The sequence below is a fragment of the Arachis ipaensis genome, chromosome B04 (genome assembly GCF_000816755.2).
Source record: "Arachis ipaensis cultivar K30076 chromosome B04, Araip1.1, whole genome shotgun sequence".
NCBI classification, from domain to species: domain Eukaryota; kingdom Viridiplantae; phylum Streptophyta; class Magnoliopsida; order Fabales; family Fabaceae; genus Arachis; species Arachis ipaensis.
This window is the reverse complement of record NC_029788.2, coordinates 99,676,330-99,686,644: the sequence shown is the minus strand read 5'-3', so window position 1 is coordinate 99,686,644 and position 10,315 is coordinate 99,676,330.

Sequence of the window (10,315 nt, the reverse complement as noted above, 5' to 3'; positions counted from 1 at the left end):
ATAAAGAAAAAAACTTATTATCGAGAAGTTGATATCCATATTTGAACTTGAATTTGTTTATAAATTCTAATTGATGCTTCTTTGATCTATTTTCTAATTCTACAAGTGTGAGTAAAAATAAAACAATAAACTTATAATTAATATAACATAATATTGGAATTAATTTAAAACATATATACCTTTTTTAGTTTTTTTAGGGTGCACATGGGACGGGTGAAGTCAGGTTCGCCTTGATCCAGACCTGGCCTTAAATAATGACCGGGTCTATTTTTGAGACTCGTACCCAATCCTAGATCTGATGAAATCACATCAAATTATCCCCTAAAATATTTGGGTCCGGGTTGGAGATGCGACAAACTCTATGAAAATAATGGAGTTTACTGGGATGCGACAAACTTACCTAAAATTACAAACAAACAAAAAACGAATCCTGGTATTTAAAGTCAAAATAATTTATTTTTGAAAATAATATTTATTGAGTCAGTAAATTGGATGCCATTGTCCATGGTGATGTAGTGGGGAACTCCAAACCTTGTGACAATGTTCCTATATAAGAATTTTCGACTTCTCTGAACGGTGATAGTTGCTAAGGGTTCTGCCTCAATTCATTTGGTAAAATAGTCAATCCCCATTATGAGGTATTTGACTTGACCTGGTGCTTGAGAGAATGGTCTGAGTAGATCAAGTCCCCATTTTGCGAATGGCCATGGTAAGGTAACACTGATGAGTTCTTCGGGGGGTGCCACATGGAAATTAGCATGTATCTGGCAAGGTGGACGCATTTTGAAAAAATCGGCTGCCTATTTTACAAGCCTTTTGGCCTTTTTTTGTTCTTGGGAAGTGTATCAAATTTGAGGTAGTTTACTATGGGAGTCATCTATCCTAAGTTCTGGTTGGATATGGTGGTGCACGAAATTGTGATCTTCAATGGCGCCAACAACTTGGTACGCACAATTGTAATCTCAACTCTTTGTCACAACTCCGCACAATTAACCAGCAAGTGCACTGGGTCGTCCAAGTAATAAACCTTACGTGAGTAAGGGTCGATCCCACGGAGATTGTTGGCTTGAAGCAAGCTATGGTCATCTTGAAAATCTCAGTCAGGAAGATTCAAATGGTTATGAAGTTTAAGATAATTAAAATATAATCAAAACAGAAAATAAGATAGAAATACTAATGTAATTCATTGGTGGGATTTCAGATAAGCGTATGAAGATGCTTTGTTCCTTCTGAACCTCTGCTTTCCTATTGCCTTCATCCAATCATTCATACTCCTTTCCATGGCAAGCTTTATGTTGGGTATCACCGTTGTCAATGGCTACCTCCCGTCCTCTCAGTAAAAATGGTCTAAATGCGCTGTCACCGCACGGCTAATCAGCTGTTGATTCTCGATCATGTTGGAATAGGATCCATTGATCCTTTTGCGTCTGTCACTACGCCCAACACTCGCGAGTTTGAAACTCGTCACAGTCATCCCTTCTCAGATCCTACTCAGAATACCACAGACAATGTTTAGACTTTCTGGATCTCAGGAATGGCCGCCAATAATTCTAGCCTATACCACGAAGGTTTTAATCTTAGATTAGAAACCCAAGAGATACACATTCAAGCTTGTTTGCATGTAGAACGGAAGTGGTTGTCAGGTACACATTCATAGGTGAGAATGGTGATGAGTGTCACATAATCATCACATTCAACATGTTCTTGAGTGCGAATAAATATCTTGAAGAAGAAATAGTCTTGAGTTGAATAGAAAAATAATAGTACTTTGCATTAATTCATGAGGAACAGCAGAGCTCCACACCTTAATCTATAGGGTGTAGAAACTCCACCGTAGAAAATACATAAGAACAAAAGGTCTAGGCATGGCCGTGAGGCCAGCCCCCAAAATGTGATCAAGAGATCAAAAGATGAACTAAAGATTCCAAGATAAGATGAAAATACAATAGCAAAAGGTCCTATTTATAGAGAACTAGTAGCCTAGGGTTTACAGAAATGAGTAAATGATGTAGAAATCCACTTCCGGGTCCACTCGGTATGTGCTTGGACTGAGCATTGAAGCTTTCACATGTAGAGACTTTTCTTGGAGTTAAACGCCAGCTTTGGTGCCATTTTGGGCGTTTAACTCCAGCTTTTATGCCAGTTCTGGCATTTTGACGCTAGAATTTTTATGCTGACTTGGAACGCTGATTTGGGCCATCAAATCTCGGGAAAAGTATAGACTATTATATATTTCTGGAAATCCCAGGATGTCTACTTTCCAACGCAATTAAGATCGCGCCAATTAAACTTCTGTAGATCCAGAAAATCTACTTTGAGTGCAAGAAGGTCAGAATCCAACAGCATCTGCAGTCCTTTTTCAGCCTCTGAATCAGATTTTTGCTCAGGTCCCTCAATTTCAGCCAGAAAATATCTGAAATCACAGAAAAATACACAAACTCATAGTAAAGTCTAGAAATATAATTTTTGAATAAAAATATTATAAAATGTAACTAAAACATATTAAAAATACCTAAAAACAATGCCAAAAAGTGTATAAATTATCTGCTCATCACAACACCAAACTTAAATTGTTGCTTGTCCCCAAGCAACTAAAAACAAAGTAGGATAAAAAGGATAGAATATACAATGAATTCCAAAAACATCTATGAAGATCAGTCTTAATTAGATGAGCGGGGCTATTAGCTTTTTGCTTCTGAACAGTTTTGGCATCTCACTTTATCCTTTGAAGTTTAGAATGATTGGCATCTATAGGAACTCAGAATTCAGATAGTGTTATTGATTCTCCTAGTTCAGTATGTTGATTCTTGAACACAGTTACTTTATGAGTCTTGGCCGTGACCCTAAGCATTTTGTTTTCCAGTATTACCACCGGATATATAAATGCCACAGACACATAACTGGGTGAACCTTTTCAGATTGTGACTCAGCTTTGCTAGAGTCCCCAATTAGAGGTGTCCAGAGCTCTTAAGCACACTCTTTTTTCTTTGGACCATGACTTTAAATGCTCAGTCTCAAGCTTTTTCACTTGACACCTTCACGCCACAAGCACATGGTTAGGGACACATTGGTTTAGCCGCTTAGGCCAGGATTTTATTCATGTGGGCTCTCCTATCCACTGATGCTCAAAGCCTTAGATCCTTTTTATTTTATCCTTGCCTTTTGGTTTAAAGGGCTATTGGCTTTTTCTGCTTGCTTTTCCTTTTTCTTTCTTTTTTGCCCTCTTTTTTCTTTTCGCATACATTTTTTCTGCAAGCTTTTTATTCACTGCTTTTTCTTGCTTCAAGAATCATTTTTATGATTTTTTAGATTATCAATAACATTTCTCCTTTTCCATTATTCTTTCAAGAGCCAAAAATTTTAACATTCATAAACAACAAATTCAAAAATATGCACTGTTCAAGCATTCATTCAGAAAATAAAGAGTATTGCCACCACATCAAAATAATTAAACTATTTTAAAATTCAAAATTCATGTACTTCTTTTTCTTTTACAATTAAAAACATTTTTCCTTTAAGAAAGGTGATGGATTCATAGGACATTCATAGCTTTAAGGCATAGACACTAAGACACTGGTGATCATGTAATAAGACACAAACATAAATAAAACATAAAGCATAATTTTCGAAAAACAAAAAAATAAGAACAAGGAATTTAAAGAACGGGTCCACCTTAGTGATAGCGGCTTGTTCTTCCTCTTGAAGATCTTATGGAGTGTTTGAGCTCCTCAATGTCTCTTCCTTGCCTTTGTTGCTCCTCCCTCATGACTCTTTGGTCTTCTCTAATTTCATGGAGGAGGATGGAATGCTCTTGGTGCTCCACCCTTAGTTATCCCATATTGGAACTTAATTCTCCTAGGGAGGTGTTGATTTGCTCCCAATAGTTTTGTGGAGGAAAATGCATCCCTTGAGGTATCTCAGGGATTTCATGATGAGGAATTTTCTTATGCTCTTGTCCATGAGTGGGCTCTCTTGTTTGCTCCATCCTTTTCTTAGTGATGGGCTTGTCCTCATCAATGAGGATGTCTTCCTCTATGTCAATTCCAGCTAAATTGCAGAGGTGACAAAAAAGATGAGGGAAGGCTAACCTTGCCAAAGTAGAGGACTTGTCCGCCACCTTGTAAAGTTCTAGGGATATAACCTCATGAACTTCTACTTCCTCTCCAATCATGATGCTATGGATCATGATAGCCTAGTCTATAGTAACTTCAGACCGGTTGCTCGTGGGAATGTTTGAGTGTTGGATGAACTCCAACCATCCCCTAGCCACGGGCTTGAGGTCATGCCTTCTTAGTTGAACCGGCTTCCCTCTTGAATCTCTCTTCCATTGAGTTCCCTCTTCACAAATGTCTATGAGGACTTGGTCCAACCTTTGATCAAAGTTGACCTTTCTAGTGTAGGGGCGTGCATCTCCTTGCATCATTGGCAAGTTGAATGCCAACCTTACATTTTCCAGACTGAAATCTAAGCATTTCCCCCAGACTATTGTAAGCCAATTCTTTGGGTCCAGGTTCACACTTTGATCATGGTTCTTGGTGATTCATGCATTGGTATAGAACTCTTGAACCATTAAGATCCCGACTTGTTGAATGGGATTGGTGAGAATTTTCCAACCTCTTCTTCGAATCTCATGTCGGATCTCCGGATATTCACCCTTTTTGAGTTTGAAAAGGACCTCGGGGATCACCTTCTTCTTGGCCACAACTTTATAGAAGTGGTCTTGATGCACTCTTGAGATGAATCTCTCCATCTCTCATGACTCGGAGGTGGAAGCTTTTGCCTTCTCTTTCCTCTTTCTAGAGGTTTCTCCGGCCTTTGGTGCCATAAATGGTTATGGAAAAATAAAAAGCAACGCTTTTACCACACCAAACTTAGAAAGTTTGCTCGTCCTCGAGCAAAAGAAGAAAGAAAAGAGTAGAAGAGGAAGAAATAGAGGAGATAGAGGGGGTTTAGTGGTTCGGCCAAGTGGGGTAAGTAGTGTGTATGGTGTGTAAAAATGAAGGAGTGAAGATGGGTTTATATAGGAGTGGAGAGAGGGGTAGGGTTCGGCCATGTATGGGTGGGTTTGGGAGGGAAAGTGGTTTGAATTTGAATGGTGAGGTAGGTGGGGTTTTATGATGGATGGATGTGGATTGGTGAAGAGATTATGGAGAAGAAGGTAGGATTTGATAGGTGAGGGATTTTTGGGGAAGAGGTATTGAGGTGATTGGTGAAGGGTATTATAGGAAGGGTGTTATGGGAAGGTGTGAAGAAGAGAGAGAGAGATGAGGTAGGTGGGGATCTTGTGGGGTCCACAGATCCTGAGGTGTAAAGAATTTCTCATCCCTGCACCATGTGGCGTGTAAACGCCCCCTTGATTGCCAATTCTGGCGTTAAACGCCAGGTTGCTGCCCATCTCTGGCGTTTAACGCCAGCTTTTCTCCCTTTTATGGCGTTAAACGCCAGCTCTGTGCCCCCTTTCTGGCATTAAACGCCAGTCTGGTGCCCATTTCTGGTGTTAAACGCCCAGAATGGTGCCAAACTGGGCGTTTAACACCCATTCTGCTACCCTTGCTGGCGTTTAAATGCCAATAAGCTTCTCCTCCAGGGTGTGCAGTTTTTAATACTGTTTTTCATTCTATTTTTGCTTTTTCAATTGTTTTTATGGCTTCACATGATCATCAACCTACAGAAAACATAAAATAATAATAGCAAATAGATAGATATAGTTAAATAAAATTGGGTTGCCTCCCAACAAGCGCTTCTTTAATGTCAATAGCTTGACAGGGGACTCTCATGGAGCCTCACAGATACTCAGAGCATGATGATGGCCTCCCAACACCAAACTTAGAGTCTGAATGTGGGGGCTCTATTTGACTCTGCATTGAGAGAAACTTTTCATGCTTCCTCTCCATGGTTACACAGGGAGATCCTTGAGCTTTAAACACAAGGGAGTCCTTATTCATGTGAAGGACCAATTCTCCTTTGTCAACATCAATCACAGCTTTTGCTATGGCTAGGAAGGGTCTACCAAGGATGATGGATTCATCCATACACTTCCCAATGTCTAGGATTATGAAATCAGCAGGGATGTAGTGGTCTTCAACCTTTACCAAGACATCCTCTACAAGTCCATAAGCCTGTTTTCTTGAATTATCTGCCATCTCTAGTGAGATTCTTGTAGCTTGTACCTCAAGGATCCCTAGCTTCTCCATCACAGAGAGTGGCATGAGGTTTATGCTTGATCCTAGGTCACACAGAGCCTTCTCAAAGGTCATGGTGCCTATGGTACAAGGTATTGAGAACTTTCCAGGATCCTGTCTCTTCTGAGGTAATCTCTGCCTAGTCAAGTCATCCAATTCCTTGGTGAGCAAAAGGAGTTCATCCTCCCAAGTCTCATTATCAAATAACTTAGCATTTAGCTTCATGATTGCTCCAAGGTACTTAGCAACTTGCTCTTCAGTAACATCTTCATCCTCTTCAGAGGAAGAATACTCATTAGAGCTCATGAATGACAGAAGTAAATTCAATAGAATCTCTATGGTCTCTGTATGAGCCTCAGATTTCCATGGTTCCTTAATAGGGAACTCTTTGGATGCCAGTGGATGTCCATTGGGGTCTTCCTCAGTGAAAATCACTGCCTTTTCCTCCTCTATACATTCGGCCATGTGGGACATGTTTGTGGCCTTGCATTCTCTCTTTGGGTTCTCTTCTGTATTGCTTGGGAGAGTACTAGGAGGGAGTTCAGTAACTTTCTTACTCAGCTGACCCACTTGTGCCTCCAAATTTCTAATAGAGGACCTTGTTTCAGTCATGAAACTTAGAGTGGTCTTAGATAGATCAGAGACTACAGTTGCTAAGTCAGAGTGGCTCTGCTTAGAATTCTTTGTCTGTTGCTGAGAAGATGATGGAAAAGGCTTGCTATTGCTGAACCTATTTCTTCCACCATTATTACTGTTGAAGCCTTGTTGAGGCTTCTGTTGATCCTTCCATGAGAGATTTGGATGATTTCTCCATGAAGGATTATAGGTGTTTCCATAGGGTTCTCCCATGTAATTTACCTCTTCCATTGCTGGGTTCTCAGGATCAAAAGCTTCTTCTTCAGATGAAGCTTCTTTGGTACTGCCTGTTGCTGCTTGCATTCCAGACAAACTCTGAGAAATCATATTGACTTGCTGAGTCAATATTTTGTTATGAGCCAATATGGCATTCAGAGTATCAATCTCAAGAACTCCTTTCTTCTGATTTGTCCCATTATTCACAGGATTCCTTTCGGAAGTGTACATGAATTGGTTATTTGCAACCATTTCAATGAGTTCCTGAGCTTCTGCAAGCGTCTTCTTCATATGAAGAGATCCTCCAGCAGAGCTGTCCAATGACATCTTAGACAGTTCAGACAGACCATCATAGAAGATACCTATGATGCTCCATTCTGAAAGCATGTCAGAAGGACACCTTTTGATCAATTGCTTGTATCTTTCCCAAGCTTCATAGAGGGATTCACCTTCCTTCTATCTGAAGGTCTGGACTTTCACTCTAAGCTTACTCAATTTTTAAGGTGGGAAGAATTTGGCCAGAAAAGCACTGACCAGCTTTTTCCAAGAGTTCAGGCTTTCCTTAGGTTGTGAATCCAACCATACTCTAGCTCTGTCTCTTACAGCAAAGGGAAAAAGCATAAGCCTGTAGACCTCGGGATCAACTCCATTGGTCTTGACAGTGTCACAGATTTGCAAGAATTCAGCTAAGAACTGATGAGGATCTTCCAATGGAAGTCCATGAAACTTACAATTCTGTTGCATTAGAGAAACTAATTGAGGCTTAAGCTCAAAGTTGTTTGCTCCAATGGCAGGGATTGAGATGCTTCTCCCATAGAAGTCGGGAGTAGGTGCAGTAAAGTCACCAAGCACCTTCCTTGCATTGTTGGCATTGTTGTTGTTTTTAACTACCATGTCTTCTTCTTGTTTGAAAATTTCTGTTAGGTCCTCTACAGAGAGTTGTGCTTTATCTTCTCTTAGCTTTCTCTTCAAGGTCTTTTCAGGTTTAGGATCAGCTTCAACAAGAATGCCTTTGTCTTTGCTTCTGCTCATATGAAAGAGAGAAGAATAAAGTATGGAATCCTCTATGTCACAGTATAGAGATTCCTTGAGATGTCAGAGGAAAAGAAGAATAGAAGGAGGGGGTAGAGAGGAGAGAATTCGAACTTATAGAGAGAGGGAGTCCGAATTGCACATTGAGGAGGGATGTTAGTCCCTTAAATAGAAAAATGTGAGAAGGGGGGAAAGAATTTTCGAAATTAAATTTAGAAAGATTAAAAGAAATTTTGAAAATTTGGTTGATCATTTTCGAAAATTAAAATTGAGAAAGTAGTTAAGTGATTTTGAAAAAGATTTTGAAATTAGAAATCAAAAAGATATGATTGAAAATCATTTTTGAAAAAGATGTGATTGAGAAGATATGATTGAGAAAATATGGTTTTAAAAAGATATGATTGACAAACAATTAAAAAGATTTGATTTTTAAAATTAATGTCTTGGCTAACAAGAAATTTAAAAGATATGATTCTAAAATTCAATTATTGAACCTTTCTTAATAAGGAAGAAAATTTTTAATAAAATCACTAATTGTTAGCAAGGATTTTCGAAAATAGTAAAACAAATGGAAAGGATTTGATTTTGAAAAGATATGATTGAAAAGATATGATTTGAAAAAGATTTGATTTTGAAAAATTATGAAAATTTGAATTAAAAAAAAATCCTCTCCTGTGCCATCCTGGCATTAAACGCCCAGAATGGTATCTATTTTGGCGTTTAACGCCCAAAATACTACCCTTTTGGGCGTTTAACGCCCAGCCAGGTATCCTGGTTGGCGTTTAAACGCCAGATTTCCTTCCTCACTGGGCATTTTGAATGCCCAGCTTTTTCTCCGTCATTCCTCTGCTGTATGTTCTGAATCTTCAATTCTCTGTATTATTGACTTGAAAAGACATAATTTTGAAAATTTTTGAATTTTTGATGATGAAAAACAACAAAATGAAACTAATCATGTAAAACTAAGATAAAAAAAATAATGCATGCAGGACACCAAACTTAGAAATTTTCATATTAGAAATACTAACAAATTGAGAATGCATATGAAAAACAACTAAAAACACACAAAATAGGGGGATTTAAAGATCAGAGCAAGGAATTCATCAAGAACAACTTGAAGATTAATGAAGAACAAAATTCATATATTCGAAAAATGCAAGGAAATAAAGAAAACATGCAGGACACCAAACTTAAAAATTGACACCAGACTTAAACAAGAAACACAAATTATTTTTTATTTTTATGATTTTATTAATTTTTTTGTATTTTTCGAAAAATAATTGGAAAAAGAAAATAAGGAATTCAAAATTCTTAATGAGAATTCCAAGAATCATCAATGTTAGTCTAAAACTGCGGTCCAGGAATTAGACATGGCTTACTAGCCAGCCAAGCTTTCAGTGAAAGCTTCGGTCCAAATCACTAGACATGGTGATGAGCGGATAATTTATAGGCTTTTTGGCATTGTTTCTAGTATGTTTTTAGTATATTTTAATTAGTTTTTATTATATTTTTATTAGTTTTTAAATAAAAATCACTCTTCTAGACTTTACTATGAGTTTGTGTATTTTTCTGTGATTTCAGGTATTTTCTGGCTGAAATTGAGGGACTTGAGCAAAAATCTGATTCAGAGGCTGAAAAAGGACTGCAGATGCTATTGGATTCTGACCTCCCTGCACTCAAAGTGGATTTTCTAGAGCTACAGAAGCCTAATTGGCGTGCTCTCAATTGCGTTGGAAAGTAGACATTTTGGGCATTCCAGCAATATATAATAGTCCATACTTTGTCTGAGATTTGATGGCCCAAACAGGCGTTCCAAGTCAGCTCAAGAATTCTGGCGTTTAACTCCGAAACTGGCACAAAAGCTGGAGTTAAACGCCCAAACTGGCACAAAGCTGGCGTTTAACTCCAAGAAAAGTCTCTACATGAAAATGCTTCAATGCTCAGCCCAAGCACACACCAAGTGAGCCCGGAAGAAGATTTCTGCATTAATTACCTATTTCTGTAACCCTAGGCTACTAGTTTTCTATAAATAGGACCTTTTGCTATTGTATTTTAATCACTTTTACACACATCTTGGGACGTTTAGTCCTTAGACCTTTGAGGATGGTCATTCGGCCATGCCTAGACTTTGTTCTTATGTATTTTCAACGGTGGAGTTTCTTCACACCATAGATTAAGGTGTAGAGCTCTGCTGTTCTTCATGAATTAATACAAAGTACTATTGTTTTTCTATTCAACTCAAGTCTATT